This window comes from Anabrus simplex, chromosome 6 (genome assembly GCF_040414725.1).
Source record: "Anabrus simplex isolate iqAnaSimp1 chromosome 6, ASM4041472v1, whole genome shotgun sequence".
Lineage (NCBI taxonomy): Eukaryota > Metazoa > Arthropoda > Insecta > Orthoptera > Tettigoniidae > Anabrus > Anabrus simplex.
Window position 1 is genome coordinate 328,010,569 of NC_090270.1, and position 24,025 is coordinate 328,034,593.

The window sequence follows — 24,025 nt, forward strand, 5'->3', positions numbered from 1 at the left end:
TAAAGAGGTGACTTATATCAGAAAATGATTTATATTACATTAGGAAGAAACGGTTGTGAAAATAAGTTCACCTCAAAGCAATATGAAAGGGAGCTCGAGAGGGTTAGGCACTCTCTAACCCAATTTGTAGTTTAAAGAGATAGAATTTATACCAAGAGTCTATTACATTTTAGAGGAAAGTTACATGATAAAAGGTATCGAACCTGCCCCGAGAGTTTAACTGCTGAGCTAGCAAGAAAAGAAATTATTAAAAGGCCATTACCTTATTGATGAACCGCTGCCCGATGAAAGAGGCGCTTCCCGCCCCCTGCTACATAATTTACACAATGATAGATGTTACTGAAGTGGCGCCGAGACCCGAAAATCAGCAGTTTATATACCCTCGTGGAACATTCGAGACCTTTCATGAATGATAACACCCGCCCACAAGCATTTTATTGGACGACCAAAAGATTACATGTCAAGACTGAAGAAGAAAACCAGGATTGGTGGAATATTAATTACAAAAATTACTCATTGGTCGAATTCAAAACTGGCGGAAAGAGAAGGGTTATACAGCCAACCTAAACAATGACTGAAAGAAATTTAACAAAGAACAAACTTATGAACACAAAATTTCTTCAAAAAAAAAAAACAGTTCTTTCACTTCGCACCAGGGTGCACAATTGTAGTCCTTCAGTAGTGCCATCTAGAAGAGAATGTTCACACTTCTTACTACAGGGAAAACAAAAATACATCGAAAACGACACAGTTCAGAACACCACAAAATTTACAAGTAGGGACATCTTCTGAGAAACTTGAGAATTAACACGGTAGTTAAAGTTCAGGCTTCCTCCAGTAGAGGAGTTTCAACAGGCGCAATGTATGAATAAGCGGAGCGGAGGTGTACCGCCCGGTACAAAATAATAATAATAATAATAATAATAATAATAATAATAATAATAATAATAATAATAATAATGTGTAGGAAAGTTATTTTGTTGAAGTAGATTATTGTACCCTTATGTCTCCTTCCTGTTCTTGTCACAACCTCCCAAACGGTACAGCACGACGGCGAACAGCTGTATAACTGGATCGTTTGCGAGTAGCAGTAACAACACGTTCCGGTACAGCAAACTGTGAGTCTTAGAGCAACACTGTCACAGTAGCATTGGACCGGTACAGCAAACTGCGAGTCTTACAGCAACACTGTCACTGTAGCATTGGACCGGTACAGCAAACTGTGAGTCTTAGAGCAACACTGTCACAGTAGCATTGGACCGGTACAGCAAACTGTGAGTCTTAGAGCAACACTGACACAGTAGCATTGGACCGGTACAGCAAACTGTGAGTCTTAGAGCAACACTGTCACAGTAGCATTGGACCGGTACAGCAAACTGTGAGTCTTAGAGCAACACTGACACAGTAGCATTGGACCGGTACAGCAAACTGTGAGTCTTAGAGCAACACTGTCACAGTAGCATTGGACCGGTAGCGAAGAGGCTCCTGGAGCAAGTTGTCACTGCTCCGTTCGGAGATTAGGTGACGCGCACCGGTACACTAGTACCGACACACCTCTAGTGCCAACAGATAGCAATGCAGGGTTGCACTGATATCTGTGGTAACCTTCAACCTTGATGTGGCAGTGTAGCAGAAGATATCGCTGTTTTAACATCGGGAATTTCTTATACTGTTCTTTTGCCATTGCCTACACTATACAAGACCTAGCGCACTGTATTTCTACTCTGCGCTGCAGCAGTTGCCTCACCCTAACTTTCATCGTGCGCAGTTTAAGAGTGTATGCAATCTTATATGAAATATTACCTTATTAAAGATGCTGGAAGTGCCGTTCTTCATAATGAAAGGTTCATAAACACCATTAGGATTTTCTGCACACCAATAGCGAGAGTTTTGACTGTTCACCTGGCCATAAACTGAAACTAGGCCTCATCTGAAAAGATCACAAAGTGTGGGTCGAAGAAACGACCATTCAATGATGCAAGATACCACTCGTAATATCTCACTCTTGTGGGTGAATCAGCAGGTTGTAAACAATGAGCCCGTGTAAACCTGTACGGTTTGATGTGTAACAGCGTTGGAGCTCTGTGTGCAGCAGAAACCGAAACCCCTACTTGTACTGATTTTCGGTGACCATTCAAGATTCGCACCAATGCCATTCAGCTTTTTCTCTGTTAAAACTGTTCGTGTGTGCGCATGTTTTTTTTAGAGAACTGGGCCAGTAGTTTCAAATTTATATACAATTACGTGTATCTGTGCACATGAAGGTGGCACTTCACCAAACAATTGCTGAAGAAATGCATCGCGTCCCCTTCAAGCCGACTCGTACTTGAAAATAAGTTTTTATACGCAAATACGGTGTTGACAGCTGAGATTCAGACTGGCTACTGTTGCTAGATCGAACACGTGCACGTTCTTTGCAAGGTCAAGAATATGCGCGCTCCTCCCGTACAGCTGCTTAGCTCTTGGGGAAGAGAAACGCCGCTGGACGGTCTGGGTTTTTAGGATGGACCCTGTATACACGACCGGAAAATTCAAGCAGTTCTGCGCTAAAAACAAGGTGCTACAAGAAGTTCCGCCTGTCACCGCAAGGATCGCGTTGTACCACCCTATCTTCATTACCAGCACCTGTTTAACTCAATAGTGTCATTGCACATAGTGGTTGAAAGTCACTCACTACAGCTCTTAGCGCAAACCTGTGCTGCCGTCCGTTGGCGCACGACAAAGGTGTCGTCCCATTTGCGGTCAGTCTCATTTGCGGTCAGTCCCATTTGCGGCCACTCAGGTAGAATACAAAAATAAACTAGTTTTGACTGGTGAGACATTGTCCCATTTGCGATCACTCTTATCAGTGGGGATATGGAATTCCCTACTCAAGGACTGGTACAGGCAGACAGCCTTTTAAATAACTGGCGACAGCTGCGTGCTAGGATTCGGATGCTGAAACTCATTAAATTATGTTTACCGCTTGAGTACGATGCGTTAATATCGGGACAAGGAGACTAAATAGGACTTATTTGTACCTTTTATTTAGGGTTAGCGGATGGTTATGGGTGTAATCAAATGATTTTTGAAATGCAGGACAAAAGAAGGCCGTATTAAACCGTTAAACTTCTTCAAATTCAAAATAAATGTTTTGCTGTAACACTCTACTTCCTCGACATTGCGACCCTTTTTGTGTTGTGTCTTGATTGCGGACAAGGCGAAAACCGTCCAGATTCCGAACAACTAAATATACCCTGTCCAGATTGCGAACAAGAGATTAGCGTTGACGTGGGATACATAACACAGATACAATTTTCAAAACAGTATCATATGAAATTTTGTTCTAGCAGTAGTAACATTAACTGGTACATTGGGATGTTCTAGATAACCTAACAATATTTATAAAAATATTTTTCTTATTGAAAATGTTTAATAATTTAGTTTGGGGTAATCTTATGATTTAGAATATCCTTTTTATTGTATAACATAACTAGAGGGGCATTTGTTTATGGTGGATTAGTGAGAGTTGTATTATTAATAGATTATTATTATTATTATTATTATTATTATTATTATTATTATTATTATTATTATTATTATTATTATTATTATTATTATTATTATTATTATTATTATTATTATTATTATTATTATTATTATTATTGTACCGGGCGGTACACCTCCACGCCGCTTATTTAAACTTTGCGCCAGTTGAAACTCCCCTTCTGGTAGAAGTCTTGAAGATGCCACTACTTGGAAATTTTGAAGTTTCTGAACTGGGTTGTTTTCGATGTATTTTTGTTTTGCTTGTGGTAAGAAGTGTGAACATTCTCTTCTAGAGGACACTACTGAAGAACTACAACGGTGCACCCTAGTGCGAAGTGAAAGAACTGTTTTTTTGGAGAAAATTTAATTTCAAAAGTTTGTTCTTTGCTAAATTTCTTTCAGTCATTGTTTAAGTTGGCAATATTAACCCTTTCTTTCCCCTTGTTTCGAATTTAGCCAATCACGAATTTCTCGAATTAATTTTCCACCAATAATATGTTTCTTCTTCGTATTGTGTAGGGGGTTTCTTGGTGAACCAATAAAATCCTTGTGGGACGGTGTTCTCATTCCACAAACGCCTCGAACTTTTCGCGAGAGTATATAAACTGCTGATTTTCGGGTCTCGGTGCCACTTCAGTACCTTCTTTCAGTGTGTAAAGTACATAGCAGGGGCGGGAAGCGCCTCTTTCTTCGGGCAGCAGTTCAACAACAAGGTAATGGCCGATTAATAACTTCTTTTCTTGCTAGCTCAGCAGTTTAACTCTCGGGGCGGGTCCGAAGCTTTTCAACCATGTAACTTTCCCTAAAATGTAAAGAATCTTTGTATCTATTCGCTTTCAAGCTTCATATTGGGATAGAGAGTGCTTAACCCTCTCGAGCTCCCTTTCATATTGCATTGAGGTGAACTTATTTTCACAACCGTTTCTTCCTTAATGTAATGTAAATTGTTCTTTTTCTAAAGTCACCTCTGTAGTATGGGATTAGCCCTTGCATTAGCGGCCTAGAGCCAGATTAGGTTTTAAAACAAATGTAGTAGGAGTGCAGATCGCCTCCTCTCAAATTGTTATTTTAGAGGTCATGTAATTAACCTTTTTCTCACTTAATAGGCCTCAGTAGGTTGGGTATTTTACCCCTGTGTCTATGTCCTTAGAGGACAACTTGAAGGTGGAGTTTGGTGTGGCCTTTGACAGGCTTAATCTTTGAGAGCAGATCGCTCTTTTGAAATTTGTTTCTGCGCGCCTAGAGGAGGCTTTATGATGTAATTGGGAGCAAGTGCTCCTGGGCTTGATTGGGGTCTTCCGCCCCTCTGTTGAAACTTGTGTTGGGGTAAAGTTGGGCTAATTGCTCAAGAATTGTGTGTCTGGCTCTCGGAGCCCAAATCCTGTAATTGTACATTCTCGATTAGTGGTTTTGCTACTCTGTACCTGCCATTATTGTTGTTTCTTGTTTTTTTGCTAAGAAAATATAACCTTGTTAAATTTTAAATTCACTTTAATTTCGTAGCCTGAGACCTGTTCACCCCCCGCACCTTCTTTCACCTCTAACTACCACGGAAAACTCCGTAACAATTATTATTATTATCTTTTCTTGCTACTAGGTCTTATGGTGACGATGGGATAGGAAAGGCCTAGGAGTTGGAAGGAAGCGGTCGTGGCCTTAATTAAGGTACAGCCCCAGCATTTGTCTCATGTGAAAATGGGAAACCACGGAAAATCACCTTCAGGGCTGCCGACAGCCGAACCCTTAAGCTGCCTGTTCCTGGAATTCGGACGAAACGCTACTTGGGCGCTTCGACACCTCAACACGCGCACAGCTATTAAGATAGGTGTATTTGCTAAAGTACGCTCCTTTTGTAGACCATTGGTAGCGTCTGTCTTCGGATCCCATGTAAAAATTCTTTGGTGATACATTTAGGGTTACCGAGCGAATTGGCCGTGCGGTTAGAGGCGCGCAGGTGTGAGCTTACATCCGGGAGATAGTGGGTTCGAACCCCAGTGTCAGCAGCCCTGAAGATGGTCTACCGTGATTTCCCAATTTCATACCAGGCAAATGCTGGGGCTGTACCTTAATTAAGGCCACGTCCGCTTCTTTCCCACTCCTAGCCCTTTCCTATCCCATCGTCGCCATAAGACCTATCGGTGTTGGTACGACGTAAAGCAGATCCTAAAAGTAAAATAAGTCTTTCTTTCTTTCTCTTTCGTTCTTTCTCTCTTTCTTAATCCGTTTACAGTCCAGGGTTGTTTTTTCCCTCGGACTCAGCGAGGGATCCCACCTCTACCGTCTCAAGGGCAGTGTCCTGGAGAGTGAGACTTTGGGTCGGGGGATACAACTGCGGAGGATGACCAGTACCTCGCCTAGGTGGCCTCACCTCCTATGCCGAACAGGGGCTTGTGTGGGGGGGAAAGATTGCAAGGGATAGGCAAGGAAGAGGGAAGGAGGCGGCCGTGGCCTTAAGTTAGATACCATCGCGGCATTTGCCTGGAGGAGAAGTAGGAAACCACGGAAAACCACTTTGAGGGTGGTTGAGGAGGGAATCGAACCCCCCTCTACTCAGTTGACCTCCGGAGGCTGTGTGGACCCCGTTCCAGCCCTCGTACCAATTTTTAAATTTCGTGGCAGACCGGGGATTCGAACTCGGGCCTCCAGGGGTGGCAACTTATCACACTAACCACTACACCACAGAGGCGGACCATGTAGTGTTTATCCGACATAATTTAAAAAATCAGCCATAGATCGCCCTTGAGAGGTTTCTTTACCTACTGGCAGAGTAACATGTAACGTCAGGATAACACTCAAGCAACCTAATTAGCATCAAATCAGAATGTCTGCGCATGATAGTTGAGACCGTACTACTACTGTTATTTATTATTATTATTATTATTATTATTATTATTATTATTATTATTATTATTATTATTATTATTATTATTATTATTATTATTATTACTATTATTATTATTACCGGTATTTATTTATTTATTTATTTATTTATTTATTTATTTATTTATTTTCCTCAAATTGCAGGTACAATTGAGGGATGGTGAATGGCGAAAGGTCATAGCCCCACATACACGAATCCCTGAGTGTAGCCTAATTAGCAGTCTCCCTGCTGCATGGACGTTGGAAAACCCCAACAGGCTGCTGATAACTTTAAAGTGATCGCAAATAGGACACGAACTGGTCTTCCTTCGCATTCCTTTTTTCTTCCGAACTGGAAGTGACCGCAAATGGGACAAATTTTGCTGTGACCGCAAATGAGACTGACCGCAAATGGGACACAACCACGACAAAGCTAGTCAAGGAAACTTTAACCTGAAATTGTCGTATGGCTGGAGGTCTTCCGGAAATTTTGTGTAACGTGACAAAATGCGTGACAGAAGTGACGTCACATTAGTCGTTACCGTACGCCTTGGTTGCCACAGATACTGAGGCTGTGGATTTGTACAAACAGAGTATGCTGAAATAGAATGTGTGCCGTCAGTGACGTCACATCAGTCGTTACCGTAGGCCGTAGTTACCAAAGATGCTGCATCTTCAAGTTAAATTCGTTTGACGCAGAGTTGCAGTTCACTATTTGAGTTTCATTTATTGAACGACATATTCTTGATCGTTACCTTTCCGCGAATGGAAAAATTTCTTTCTTGTGGAGGGTTTCTTTGCTCAACATATACTTGGGGTAAATCGTAGTCCCTTTAGACAGCTTAACTTATGAAAGCATTGATAAATCTCTAATAATTAGAGATAGTCTGCGTGTGTGTACGTGTGTGTGTGAATTTTGTCTTCATCGTTTGTTTTCAAATCGTTGGAGTGAAGAATGTTGACTTGTACCTTGGTCGATTTGACCTGATTTGACTCATTCAGATTTTATCTGGGTACAGCTATAAAGACATTGTTTACAAAGACATACCGTCTACACCAAATGATATGAAACGATGCCCAGCGCTGATGAAATGCTAGAACACTGGAAGCTTGTAGTGAAGCTGGTGGTCATCATTTCGAACACAACCTTTTGTTCTTAAGAATCAAAAGAATGTGTTTGTTCACTTTTTTCTTAAGTTAGTGCTCCAGCAGACAACTGCCGGTGTTTACGATTTTCTAAAGATTGTTCTTATACTAATTTTACTATAAACCTCTAAAATTCCGCCCTTCAGGCAAGCAAATCAATGCTGAAAACATCCTAAGGATATGATCTAAGAATTTTAGGCATATATAAAAAGTATGAGAATACTTTTTCCGTTTCATAATCATCCTTCCAGTGGATTAGATCAGCACTTTGCCTAATGTGAGTCAATGCAGAGTTTCACTTAAGCCCTTATAACTACATTCGGTGTGGACATTCTTTTAATTCCAAAAAAGCCTAAGGATATTGAACCAAGAAACACATTACGTGAAGAATTATGTAAATAAGTTAATTTGGTTACGATATGAATGGAAAAAGGAGTAAAGGAACAAGCGATCTTACGCTGTCTTTTCGGAGCTCATTCAGTCCGGTGGTGCGTTTCAAGATTTGTTTTTTTTTTAGTTTGTTAATGTTATCCAAGACTCTCAATATGAAACCTTTGGGGGCCCTTTATCCCTTCAACTTTCGGCACAATTGAGGAAATCGCTTAATTTTCCGTTTTTCGTAGTATTGGGACATTTACTTTGTCTGGTAAGAAAATTTCTCAACATTAAAACATCATTGATATTCTGATTTACCCTGGTATCTCGTAATGACAATAGGTATTGTTCCATTTGAAAACGAAAATTTCTGAAATAAATATATATCCTAATGATATTATTAAAATCTGTGTATGGGATACAAATATGAGCCCTTTCATTTATATGGAAACTTCACATCAACAGCACCTTCAATTTATGAAATATTTGGGATGCAAGGTTTAGGTGATTCACCCTGTACACCGCACGCAAGATAATTGTCAGAGAATTATGAGTGAATCAGGTGCAGGAGGTGAGAGGAAGTAGAATATTTTGGACTTAACAACGTAGGAAGAGATCACGCAGGGTGGCGTGGCCGGAGAAGAAGCATCACGAGGAGGCACATTGCCGGCCGAGACACAGTAAAGTCGGCTATGTTCTCGAGAGCTTTTATCGTGGCCTAGATTTATGAATGCAAATTCTTGATGATTTGCCATATAGCTGGTAGATGTAAGGAATAGTTGCTTACAACAGGCGTCCCCTGTTTAAATACGATAAGTTCGCCGTCCAGTTCAACATGCTTAGGATTGTCCGTGTTATTCTATATCACTCTGTAAGTTACAAAAACATGTTGATACTGTGCAGCAGCCGCTAATTGGTTTATGCAGCAATTTTTCTTCTTCTTCTTCTTCTACTTCTTCAACCCTTTTTCCACACCTGTGCGGTCGCAGGTGCGCACTTTACATGTGTATTTGACCCTGTTTTACAGCCAGGTGCCCTGTCCGACGCCAAACCCTAAATGGAGGGATTGCGTGTTTCTGTAGTGGTTGGTAGTGTGGTGATTTGCGTGTGTACGAAGAGGAAAGTGTTGGAAAAACACAAATACCCAGTCTCCGAGCCAGAATGATTAATCAGACGCGATTAGACTCCCCCAGCCTCCCAGAAATCGAACTCGGGACCTTGTGAAACGGAGGCCTCAACACTGACTATTCAGCCAAAGTGTCGGACGGTTTCTCCCGTAAAAATTTATGAAAATTCCATCATTGTATTTTTTAGCTTCTCAGATACCTGAAGTAATATTGCAATTGAATGGATTAAAAAGTTGCCAAAATTAACACTGTAAAACCAAATGAAGCTTATATATTACAACTTCAACCAAATCAAATGTGATTGAAATGGTAAGAATAGGCTGCATGATAGTCGGTCTTATCAACTTGTGAAAATTTGGATTATATAATTCCACCTTTACAATACTGCAAGTGTCTTTATTAAAAAGACTACATTAAATTACATTCATGATACATTTTTCGTCCTCTTATGGGACATCTTCAGTCACAAATACAAAACATTAAAAATAAGGCGAGGACACGTTGAATTGAGTAGATAAAAAGTCTTAGTATCATGTGACGCGGCGTGGTGGCGTCTTGTCAATCATCAATATTAAAATGGTGCGGCGTGAACATGATGTGAAACATGAAGTCCAATAAAATCATAAGTTAAAAATGTTGTTAAAAATGTTGTTCAAAACGTCGAATTGTCAATTATAAAACACAGTAAGTGGCTGTACGAATAAAATTATGTGCCTATTGTACAAAAACATTGTTGAGGTGATGCCACATTACAACAGCTTTCTTGATTAGGAGGTGGTACAAGTTGAAACTGATAGTGTGTTGACAATAGGGCCCTCCTTGCCCGTCCTACATTTTATTTTATTTTTTATTTTATTTTATCTTTTTAATAAAGACACTTGCAGTATTGTAAAGGTGGAATTATATAATCCAAATTTTCACAAGTTGATACTTTGACAATACGGGCTCTAATATGAAGTTTATTACGTGTAAAGTCGGTCTTATAAAAAAAGGTAGTTTTCGGAAACCCGGCCGACACAATTTTTAATTGGATTCAATTTCCCTAAATTGTTTGCGATGATGACACGGTCATTTTATTTTTTAGCAGTCAAGAAAGTACTAGGTCGAGTAAGGTTAATTAATGAGTGGATCTGCCAAGAGATAAATGTAGATTTCCCCTGTATAATTGTAATGTCTTAGTATAGCATATTCAGATAAGTTCAGCAGTGAGCGATTTATTTTTATAGAAAATTATGTCAGGATTGCTCTCTATTATTATGGATAATAACTTCAAAAATTAATAAAAATGCTATTAATTATTACATAAATATTGGAAATGCAGAATTTGTAGATATACTTATCTTTCACATTTTTACTCTCTGTATAGGTCGTCTCAAAGAATGCCTAGTTTCATTGAAAAGGTTTTGAAGCAAAGGTATGTTTTATTTTGTCTCTCTTTGCCCTGTCTGCTACGACACTCAGCACACTTAGCGCAGTCCCTTGTAATCTTCTCAGAGTGCAACTACACGGAGTGTGGATTTCTGTTTAGGAGCTCCTCCTCTTGACAGCTAAAATCTGTTTCAGAAACCATGAACTGATACCTTATAATCAAAATATATCGGAAGAGTTCACAATATGAGATTGTGATGCCGGAACATCCAACATACGAGCACATGCGTCCAAATTATCAGAGTGATTTTCCAGTATTTCTGCTACGTTACGATTAACTAATGACTGAATATGACAAGAGATAATTCTATATTTCCTCTTTTTAAGTGGAACGCCTTACTCTATCATATTCAAACAAGTCCTGAAAGATTACAACCAGTAAAGAGTGATTTTTCAAGCCCTGGCAGTGTCATATTGACATGTGGAATATATGAGAGAAAAAGTTATCAATAATTTTTCACTGACTTTCCAAGCCATGAGTTGCGATGACGTCTGTACTGGTTATAAACAAGACAAAGCTCTTCTGTGCTGCGAGAGTAACGATATAGCACTTGCCATAAATCGCGATGCATGATAAAGCAAGTGACATTGACTAATACTTCCCGAATGTACAGCCAAACCCCTCTTTACGTCGTGCCAAATGAATGGACGAAAATGATGTATGAATGACAAATTTCACTTATGGAAATCTAACTGAAGTTCACTGACTAAACTTTAGTCAACAGTTTACAAGTGTACAACTCACTGTGCAGGGATTTTACTTTAAACGTAAGAAGTCATTGCAAAAAAAAAAAAAATAATCGATTCAGCATAGTTCACTAAAACTACAGAAGTTTGGAGGAGATTTTTTCAACTCAAAAGTAGAAATCAGTTTGTAGTAAAACTTCATTTAAGATGGATGATGCTCTGATCCAGGTATTTTATTGTTAGAAGTCACTACTAATGTAGAAGAATGATTTGAGGCGTTCAGAGCACATGGGAATCAAGTCAAAATAAGATATTCCGAAACATAGATATATAGATTTTGTTTAATAATTAATGACAGGCAAACTCTTACACTGTATTAAAACGTTCTGAGAATAGAAGATACTTAATATAATACGAGGTTCGAGTCATAAGTCATGGCAACTACTTTTTTCTCTCGCGAACAGGAGACAACACGGAAATTCTAAGATATGCATTTGGAAATATAGGGTATGCACTTATGCATAGTGACTGAAGACAAATTCTGACTTCAGAAGATTCTCGTAGGAAAGTGACAGTACACAGGCCATTGGTAAACATTGTTTTATTATGGTACAGACAGCAAATACACAAGATTGCGTACAAACCCACCTCGCCATCGTTCTATAGGGCATTGCATGCACACCTAATGCTTCCCGCATCTCTGCATGGCATTGGCGTGCATTTATGCCGCGGAGAGCTGCTATTTTAATATACGATCGTTGCTCCTGCTTGTTGACTTCCATTTTGTGACGCTGTCACTCATACACTGAACTTGGGGGCATGCTTAGACCCACACTGTTGTTTATACAGGGTGAAGCGTCGCAGCGTGACTCCTCAGATGCCAGCAGTAAAAAAATGTCTCTTACAAAATTTCGTCTTGCGAGTATATCCGGCAGAAAAACGACGTTGAAAAGTAGCAATCTGGCAACACTGTAACCTCATGTAGGATAACTACCTTTGTCAGCAGAAGTTAGTCGTACTGTACAGTTGGTGCAGTGGATAGAGTTTTGGGTTAGCATGCAGGAGGTCGAGTGGTCGATCCTGGGTTGAGGTGTATGTTTTTTTTCGTAAATGTAGTCCAGGTGGTATGGTACCTGGCATCTTAATCGTCAACAGCGATTGCAGTGGGTCCTCTAGAAACCATTTGCACTTACGTACTACGATCCTAGAAATGGATGAACAATCGTTTTCATTGGTCAGCTTTGAAAGGCGCCCTTTCCACGTCGTGGGCGTGAATTCATTCGCACCCCTTCATCTACTAGATGTGAAACCTGTTTTCTTTGTACCCTCCTCTAATGATCCCATAGATTAGTACCAACTATTATTCTTGCCTCGTTCAGGTCCATTACATTTCGTTAGGGCCTTACGTTACCAGTAGACCTAGCAACGTGCTCTGCGAATAATGTCCAAACTCGGTTACAATTTGTATGTGTTATCACCATGGTCCCAATAATTCTGCCTTTCAACATTGCGTCTGGTAACCGCATGCTGTTTAGTTCGTTCGTAATCTGTTTACCCTCCGGGGTCGGTTTTTCCCTAGGACTCAGCGAGGGATCCCACCTCTACCGCCTCAAGGGCAGTGTCCTGGAGATTCACACTTTGGGTCGGGGGGATACAACTGGGGAGAATGACCAGTAACTCGCCCAGGCGGCCTCACCTGCTATGCTGAACAGGGGCCTAGTGGAGGGATGGGAAGATTGGATGGGACAGGCAAGGAAGAGGGAACGAAGCGGCCGTGGCCTTAAGTTAGGTACCATCCCGGCATTTGCCTGGAGGAGAAGTGGGAAACCACGGAAAACCACTTCGAGGATGGCTGAGGTGGGAATCGAACCCACCTCTACTCATTTGACCTCCCGAGGCTGAGTGGACCCCGTTCCAGTCCTCGTACCACTTTTTAAATTTCGTGGGGAATCGAACCCGGACCTCCGGGGGTGGCAGCTAATCACGCTAACCACTACACCACAGAGGCGGACTATGCTGTTTAGTACGTATCTCAATGCATTATTATTATTATTATTATTATTATTATTATTATTATTATTATTATTATTATTATACATATGACCTCAGAAACGGTGTCTTACTGTATTACAGTAGGTAATGTCAGATGGAAATTAGCAAATAAAAAATGCGCCTCAACCCAGGATCGAACCATCAACCATCGACCTCCTGCATCATCATCATCATCTGTTTACCCTCCAGGTTCGGTTTTTCCCTCGGACTTAGCGAGGGATCCCACCTCTACCGCCTCAAGGGCAGTGTCCTGGAGCTTCAGACTCTTGGTCGGGGGATACAACTGGGGAGTATGACCAGTAGCTCGCCCAGGCGGCCTCACCTGCTATGCTGAACAGGGGCCTAGTGGAGGGATGGGAAGATTGGATGGGACAGGCAAGGAAGAGGGAAGGAAGCGGCCGTGGCCTTAAGTTAGGTACCATCCCGGCATTTGCCTGGAGGAGAAGTGGGAAACCACGGAAAACCACTTCGAGGATGGCTGAGGTGGGAATCGAACCCACCTCTACTCAGTTGACCTCACGAGGCTGAGTGGACCCCGTTCCAGTCCTCGTACCACTTTTTAAATTTCGTGGGGAATCGAACCCGGACCTCCGGGGGTGGCAGCTAATCACGCTAACCACTACACCACAGAGGCGGACTATGCTGTTTAGTACGTATCTCAATGTATTATTATTATTATTATTATTATTATTATTATTATTATTATTATCATCATCATCATCATCATCATCATCTGTTTACCCTCCAGGTTCGGTTTTTCCCTCGGACACAGCGAGTGATCCCACCTCTACCGCCTCAAGGGCAGTGTCCTGGAACTTCAGACTCTTGGTCGGGGGATACAACTGGGGAGTATGACCAGTACCTCGCCCAGGCGGCCTCACCTGCTATGCGGAACAGGGGCCTTGTGGAGGGATGGGAAGATGGGAAGGGATAGGCAAGGAAGAGGGAAGGAAGCGGCCGTGGCCTTAAGTTAGGTACCATCCCGGCATTCGCCTGGAGGAGAAACGGAAAACCACTTCCAGGATGGCTGAGGTGGGAATCGAACCCACCTCTACTCAGTTGACCTCCCGAGGCTGAGTGGACCCCGTTCCAGCCCTCGTACCACTTTTCAAATTTCGTGGCAGAGCCGGGAATCGAACCCGGGCCTCCGGGGGTGGCAGCTAATCACGCTAACCACTACACCACAGAGGCGGACATTATTATTATTATTATTATTATTATTATTATTATTATTATTATTATTATTATTATTATGTAAATGTAGGATACATATGACCTCAGAAACGGTGTCTTACTGTATTACAGTAGGTAATGTCAGATGGAAATTTGCAAATAAAAAATGCGCCTCAACCCAGGATCGAACCATCAACCATCGACCTCCTGCATGCCAGCCAAAAACTCTACCCACTGCACCAACTGTACAGCACGACGAGAACGTGCTGACAGCGGTAGTTACCCTACATATGGTTACAGTGTTGCCAGATTGCTACTCTTCAACGTCCGTTTTCTACCGGATATACTCATCATCATCATCATCTGTTTACCCTCCAGGGTCGGCTTTTCCCTCGGACACAGCGAGGGATCCCACCTCTACCGCCCCGGATATACTCGCAAGACAAAAATTTGTAAGAGACATTTTTTATTGCTGGCATGTGAGGAGTCGCGCTGCGACGCCCGAGTGCGCGAATTACGCTTCACCCTGTATATAGCATCTAGTTGCACCATACGCAAGTACGTACCGTACGTTTCCAAATTCATATCTTAGATTTACCGTGTTATCTCCTGATCGCGAGATAAAAATAGTTGCCATGACTTATGACTCGACCTAGGTATATACACATATACAAGACGGATAAAATTAAGTTGTCTTACATTGTACGTTCAATGGAAAGGTAAAATTATGGACATGATACTTTGTAACGATTTGATAATTACCAATAAATAAATAATAGAATATCATAAATAAAAATATATAAATAACTGAATAAATAAAATTACTCAAACACTTAATAAAATAATTAACCGAAATGTCTATAGTGTGGGCGTCCGAGTTCACCAGAACGGATCCCTCGAATTTAGATAGAGCATGATAATTCCTTATGTCCCAGGGTGTGTACATAATGCTGCGTACTGGTACATCATGCCTTTGCTGGCGTGATGTAGTGTTTACAGTGCACTATGTCTTCTGGTATGGGCTATATCAAATTTGTTACTTTCATTGACGTGTCTCAGACTCATCCTTGGCTCTGACAATATGGAAGTGACTGAGGTATGAGTGATGCTAGTAATACCATTCCTTATCGATGGCTTTCTTTAAAAACCTCGTAAGTCCGAATACTCTTCCTGTCCATTATATTCCTTAAGACTGGTCACGCCTCCCAGTCCCATATTTATATTCAGTCCAAAAGAATAGTCTTCGTTATGGTCATTTCCGCCTGCCGATTTGTAAAGGAACATGAACCTTAAATACATTACGCTATAGGAGTGTGTAAATTTGCCATGCAATCAACATCCCTACAATACGGTACGTTAAGGTCCATTTTCCTTTAGACGTTAGCAAAGGAAAATGAACACAGCGAAAATTAATCTGATGGACTGCATACAAATATATGACCGAGAGGCGTGGCCAGTCTTAAGGGATATAATAGGTACGAAGAACATTTGGACATACGAGGTTTTAAAAGAAAGCCATCGTTATGCAGCCAGTCCCTGTTATGAATGGTGTGAAAATATCATTCATAGGGTCGGTTGGTGCATGCACTTCAGTGGGCTTGGCAGACCGATATGTAATAGCAACGGGAACTACCTCAGTCCTCATTTCCCTAGTACGCCTCTTCAGTGACGCCTAGGCTATTTATGACAGCTGTTGGCGGAGCTGCAGAAGATCAAACCAGCCTTCGGGCTGAATACCCATCATACAACACATACATTATGGTACATCTGCTACAGACCTTACCTAATCTTCTGAAAACGACTAAATAGGTAGGAACTGCACCTAGGTTTACCAATAACTCCACTGATTCTAAAATATCGAACTATATCTATATAAATAAAATTGTTTCTGTTTGTCTGTTTGTCTGTCTGTTTGTCTGTTCCACCATCACGTCGAAACGGCTGGATAGATCTCAACCAAACTTCATATTTAGAGTATACTGACCCCGGGGAAGGTTTCGATATGCATATCATTTTAAAATCTTTGAAAAGACGGGGGTTTTATAGGAAAAACGGTTTTCCTCCATTTTCTCTTATACTATTATAGGCAAAATATCGAATTTGTCGTATAAGGACGAGACAAAGCTCAATTTAATCCTCTTGACGCAAAGAACAAAACTCGGTAAGCCCTACGGGCCCGAAAACCATGTTTTAAGGCCCTAAAACCAACCGTTACGGAGATATTGGCACCACACTACCCCTGCTCTAGGAATCGGATAAAGAAATGAACTGCCGTAACCATGGCAACGTCAGCTCCAGGATTCTAGAGCAGTGAGATTATGCATGTACGTTTGGGCATAGCTGTCAACCAAAATAGGTACAAATAAGACTTAATATCTGGGAAAAAAATATACTCTTGTGTAAGGCACTCATAGGACTCCTTTGGGCGGGGATGGAAAGGGGGTGAAGAACGAGTGTAAAAATCTATATAAATAAAATTGTTTCTGTTTGTCTGTCTGTCTGTTCCACCATCACGTCGAAACGGCTGAATAGATCTCAACCAAACTTCATATTTAGGGTATACTCATCCCGGAGAAGGTTTTGATATGCATATCATTTTAAAATCCTTGAATAGACAGGGGGTTTATAGGAAAACCAGAATGGTTTTTCCACCATCACGTTGAAACGGCTGGATAGATCTCAACCAAACTTCATATTTAGAGGATACTCATCGCGGGGAAGTTTTCCATATGCATATCATTTTAAAATATTTGAATATATGGGCGGTGTATAGGAAAATCAGAATGGTTTTTTCCACCATCACGTCGAAACGGCTGGATGGATCTCAACCAAACATTGTATTTAGAGTATACTAATCCCGGGGAAGGTTTAGATATGCATATCATTTTAAAATCCTTGAATAGACGGGGGGTTTATAGGAAAACCAGAGTGGTTTTCCCACCATCACGTCGAAACGGCTGGATAGATCTCAGCCAAACTTCATATTTAGAGTATACTCATCCCAGGAAAGGTTCCGATATGCATATAATTTTAAAATCTTTGAATAGACGGGGTGTTTATAGGAAAACCACAGTGGTTTTCCTCTATTTTCTCTTATACTATTGATTTTCTGTAAACTTCGTTTACCGTACGTGAAACGTCTCTTCATTATAAACAACTTTCGTTATGTTCATAATTTACCTTACTCTTCACATGACGGAGAAATTTACAATTTTCTGCTGGTATCATGCTCTGCATTTAGTGACCGACAGACCGACAACGAACCTACAGGTTACCATGGCAACGTCTCTGACTGCATGCCAGTAGGGAAGTAACGTATTGCCATTTTCCTCATCATGCTTTTAAATTCGTGGTTGTTCCTTGGGTAGATGGCAAGAGAGGCATCAATCGGCTCATCTGCGGGATATTGGCGGAATATCGTTGGAGGTTATAACCGCCCTCGAATAGATTAAGTAATAACACCATTAGTCATCTTCATATTTGTTTACCTAAGAATCACTGAACCTAAATTTCTCCTCTGTTAGCGCTTTATTATATCCATAACTCACGGCATTTATTTATTTGTCGTTATCCGGCTGTCCTCAGTTATAATCCATTTTCTATTAGTTTCAACATTCTTAACTGTATTATTTTCTTCCTTAATTACGCCGTATGTACGTGAATGCTAGAAACTACTGGATGCATTTCCACCAAGATTCGTATTTAGAATACACCTGTCCTTGATAGGTTTCAGGGCAAATATTGTTTCTAAATCCCTGAACTAACTGGGGGTTTATACGAAACCGAAACAGTGATTTTGCACTTCCAAAAAATATACACAACAAAAGTTTATGGAAGTCTACCTACCTTGGAAGAAATTAATGTCTAAACCTTTTTTTCTCATGTGCATCATTTCGATACGAGGATCAATAAGGGAGATATCATTAAAGGACCGTTTTTCTGTACAAGTCCCATCGGACTTAACTCACGAGCGGGTGCGTGTAAAGCGTATTCCTTACAACTTGAAAACTACTGAAGACATTCGAAACAAAATTTATATTTAGCATCCACCTGTCCAAAGGTAGGTTTTAAACGTAAATAACATTTCATGTTCCGGAATGGACTGGCGGTTTATAAGGAACCGAAATGGTGATTTTACTCTTCCACAATATATACAGAACAAGACCAACCTGACTGGAAATCGACCAAACCTGATGGAATTCCACCTCTAAACCTTTTTTTTCATGTGCATTTTTTCGTCAGGAGGATTAATAAGGGAGATATCATGAATGGTCACTTTTGCAGGTTAAGTCCAGCGGACATAGCCCAAAAGGTGTTTTACATGGAGCAGATTCCTTATCTATATAAATCAAATCGTAACGACTGTGTACCTCTACACTGACTATTTTGGCGAAATTTTCGTACAGCTTTCCGTTTAAGGGGTAATAATAACAATCTCCATAATTTTTGATTTCCTGAAAGTCCTAATTTTTACCCGCCTCGCCCAAAATCCACATTGTGGCATAATCTGCCAGAAGAATAAGAAGATAATTGAAATTTGACAAAATTATACGTTTTAGCCTGTAACGAATGAAAAATCCTATATCATTAAATTTTTCATTTTTTATCCCCGAAGAATATCGAAATATGCAGGCAATTTTAATGATGGTGCAGACCTTCGGAAATTCCTATCACGTAACGGATTGCACAATCTCCGTTCAATTTAGAATGATCTACAACCTTGGTCTTATGACTTTATGCCGTATCTGTATCCCTTTTACGTTTGATTTTTCTCTATTAATCGATGTTAAGTCAATTTGGAATTTTCACATGCATTATTCATACTTTCAATTACTTATATGAAATACAGAATCATCAAACTCTTCACGAAAATTGGCCCACTCAGTAGCCATATGTGAGCCAAATGCTACGTATGTAGCTGTCACATTATTATCCGAAAAGTAATGTAATGTGAGATGATCTTACAAAACCTTTACCCTGTTCCACGTTTCTAAATCTGACCCAAGAATAGATGACATATCATTGGACCAGCCATTTAGGCCACTAAATCCGGCGTGTCTTATGGTATAATCCTTTGTCGATATGACGTACGTTTAGTAGCAATTAATCTGTAAATGAAGGTCTTCAATATTGTAAACACGCATATACTTTCGTATGTCGATCTATATATATTCACTGATGTCGATTTAGCGATCGAGAAAGGGTCGGTCTGCTATTGTAATCAGTACTCCCCACACCGACTTTGACTGGCAGTAGGAAAGGGTTCCTTCTCCAACTCCTGTGTAACTGTCATTAGTAAGGAAGGCCTACAATTGACTTGCAGAAGGTAAGTGAGCATGCAGTTTTGTTTAAAACTCCCCTACCCGATTGTGTTTGGCAGTAGGCAAGGGTGCCCGCCATTATAAAGAAATGTACTCATCTAAAATGTGACTGGCATTAGGCATAGTGGCCTGCTATTTTGATGGAAACTCACCAACTTGGTGTGACTGGCAGTACGCTGGCTGGCAGTAGGAAAAGGGGCCTGTCATTATAATGATAACTGCACAACTCAATTTCGAGTGATAGTAGGGTAATTGCCTGCCATTATAATAAAAACTGTAATCTGTCTGGAGGTAGGAAAGGGGGGCTGCCATTTTAACGAAAACTCCCCAAATCGATTCTGTCCGCATAGTAGGCAATGGGGCCTGCAATTATAATGTAAACTTCCCAACCTGATTGTGAATGCCAGTAGGCAAGTGAGCCTGCCGTTATATCACAAATCGGTAACAAACACTTTACATTGGAAACGTACGGGGACCTCCCCATGCTCTTTCTCGGATAACGCTAAGAGACATGCAATTTTAAAACTATCTTATTTACTGCATGTACACTATTTACTTCGATATTCGAATACAATGTAGAATACCGTAGCGAAGCACGGGTACATTCGCTAGTTCTCAATAAAATACGTGCATGAGCACCTCATCAACGCACCACAATATACGTATAACACGCGCACAAAACATTGCTGGAAGACTGCGTATTTACAACAACAACAACAATAATGAAAACAGTGGGAAAACGAAAGCGAGAACTAAGCCACCATTTGCGGTTAGTCCGTTGAACAATGTACATATATGTAGATAAGTACCCTTCACTTTTTCTGTGTTAACACGACTTGCCGATCTCTCACAATCGGCAATTATAATATCACACAGATACTGTACCACAGAATACTGTGTTCACTTACTTTAACACTTGTTGTAAAAATATATACATATACATGTACACTATTTACTTCGATATTCGAATACAATGTAGAATACCGTAGCGAAGCACGGGTACATTCGCTAGTTCTCAATAAAATACGTGCATGAGCACCTCATCAACGCACCACAATATACGTATAACACGCGCACAAAACATTGCTGGAAGACTGCGTATTTACAACAACAACAACAATAATGAAAACAGTGGGAAAACGAAAGCGAGAACTAAGCCACCATTTGCGGTTAGTCCGTTGAACAATGTACATATATGTAGATAAGTACCCTTCACTTTTTCTGTGTTAACACGACTTGCCGATCTCTCACAATCGGCAATTATAATATCACACAGATACTGTACCACAGAATACTGTGTTCACTTACTTTAACACTTGTTGTAAAAATATATACATTTGAGCAACACACGCTTGTCGTTCCTGAACATAAATTATGGAAAGTCTGAGATAGAGCACCTCCCAGCTTTCAGCAACATGTAATACCACGCGCCACAAAGTGATACAGTACTCAATGCGTAATCACAGACAACGTTCCACGGACGTTTGAAGTCCACTCCAGTACAGTGCAGCAATGTCACTCCAGTATCGTATATCCAGTTTCACTCCCGTTTGTGTTAGCACGACTTCATTCCCGTACAGTGTGTGTCCTTCCCGCCGTTTGATCATATGCTAAATAGACATCAGCATTCCCCTTCCTATCACATGATCCGTCTAGATTCATCCTGGCGATCCAATCACGACTAGATCCACATGTCAAGACCACGCCCTGAATACCTTCCAGTGTCACAAGGCAATCACAAGATCAACAAACTCTAGGGGGTTTCACATGACTCATCGGAGATTTCCGACCACAACAAGAAGTCCATCTCATCAGACACTGGGATATACACTGACTGACAGAGCAAATGCAACACCAAGAAGGAGTGGTTCGAAAGGGATGAAAGTTGAGGAAAAAACAGAGACGGCACGGACGAATAATTGATGTTTATTTCAAACCGATATGCAGGTTACACAATGCGCACGGCATCGACTCAGTAGGATGTAGGACCACCGCGAGCGGCGATGCACGTAGAAACACGTCGAGGTACAGAGTCAATAAGAGTGAGGATGGTGTCCTGAGAGATGGTTCTCCATTCTCTGTCAACCATTTGCCACAGTTGGTCGTCCGTACGAGGCTGGGGCAGAGTTTGCAAACGGCGTCCAATGAGATCCCACACGTGTTCGATTGGTGAGAGATCTGGAGAGTACGCTGGCCACGGAAGCATCTGTACACCTCGAAGAGCCTGTTGGGAGATGCGAGCAGTGTGTGGGCGGGCATTATCCTGCTGAAACAGAGCATTGGGCAGCCCCTGAAGGTACGGGAGTGCCACCGGCCACAGCACATGCTGCACGTAGCGGTGGGCATTTAACGTGCCTTGAATACGCACTAGAGGTGACGTGGAATCATACGCAATAGCGCCCCAAACCATGATGCCGCGTTGTCTAGCGGTAGGGCGCTCCACAGTTACTGCCGGATTTGACCTTTCTCCACGCAGACGCCACACTCGTCTGCGGTGACTATCACTGACAGAACAGAAGCGTGACTCATCGGAGAACACGACGTTCTGCCATTCCCTCATCCAAGTCGCTCTAGCCCGACACCATGCCAGGCGTGCACGTCTATGCTGTGGAGTCAATGGTAGTCTTCTGAGCGGACGCCGGGAGTGCAGGCCTCCTTCAACCAATCGACGGGAAATTGTTCTGGTCGATATTGGAACAGCCAGGGTGTCTTGCACATGCTGAAGAATGGCGGTTGACGTGGCGTGCGGGGCTGCCACCGCTTGGCGGCCAATGCGCCGATCCTCGCGTGCTGACGTCACTCGGGCTGCGCCTGGACCCCTCGCACGTGCCACGTGTCCCTGCGCCAACCATCTTCGCCACAGGCGCTGCACCGTGGACACATCCCTATGGGTATCGGCTGCGATTTGACGAAGCGACCAACCTGCCCTTCTCAGCCCGATCACCATACCCCTCGTAAAGTCGTCTCTCTACTGGAAATGCCTCCGTTGACGGCGGCCTGGCATTCTTAGCTATACACGTGTCCTGTGGCACACGACAACACGTTCTACAATGACTGTCGGCTGAGAAATCACGGTACGAAGTGGGCCATTCGCCAACGCCGTGTCCCATTTATCTTTCGCTACGTGAGCAGCACAGCGGCGCATTTCACATCATGAGCATACCTCAGTGACGTCAGTCTACCCTGCAATTGGCATAAAGTTCTGACCACTCCTTCTTGGTGTTGCATTTGCTCTGTCAGTCAGGGTACACATGACTCATGCAAAGTTTCAAAGTTTAATATAGCAATGTTTTCCCAGACGTTGTACAAAACAAATTACTCATGGAGACCTCCCAGCTTACAAATATAAATGACAAAATATACAAATGAAATACTGATGATAATATTAATAATAAATATAACAATAAATCGAATACTGACAATAATATCTCTCACTTCTACATATAGTGCGAGGGTGTGATATATGTACTATCACAACTTTTCTACTCTGGATGTATTGTATTTGTATTTTATATTTATTCTTACCGTCTTGATTTTACTAAGGAAACAGTAAAGAAACAACTTTCATGAATATATAATAATAATTTCACTCCGCATCTCTACAAATATTTGCAAACTTATCACAAACAATTCAGATTCAAATAAAAATATATTCTCTTTCATCTATCCGCTTTTAGAAACACGAGAAAACACGTGCGAGATTTGGTTCTTGAAGAAATGATGAATATCAGGAGGAATGTATGGCAATTAATCCTGCATGTCCCTTTTCTTCGCTTTTGTTATTGGTCGACGTTGGGTGTAAAGTGGGTTGTGCAGCATGTTACAAAAACTTACCATCATTTTTAATTAAAGCTGATTACGATAGCACTAAAAATAAAACACCTGAAAGTAAAGTACAGTGTGTCATTGATACGGGGCGTGGCATGACGGGAGGGGTCAACGGACTGACTAGCCAGCTGGACTCACGCCAACGACAGAGTAATAGTATTGCAACAGCTTGCATTCTATGCTAGAGTGGAGGGTAGTGAATAATTCTGTTAGAGAAACTATTTAAAATAGTTTATGTTGGGCCCACCTTCACAATACACTTTTAATGATTGAAAATTACATGTTCCAGGAACAATATGCATTCCCTTCATCAGTGAAGTCAAACTAAGGAATAGAAAGCAATATAACACTCTATTTTGTTTAGCCCACAATTTAAAGGAGTATTGTATCCTAATTCACCATATCAATGAATAAACAAACTAATGAAATGTTACGAAATTTATCATTATATAAACTTTTAATATTTCGATTAATTGAATGAGAATACATAACATTAGATCT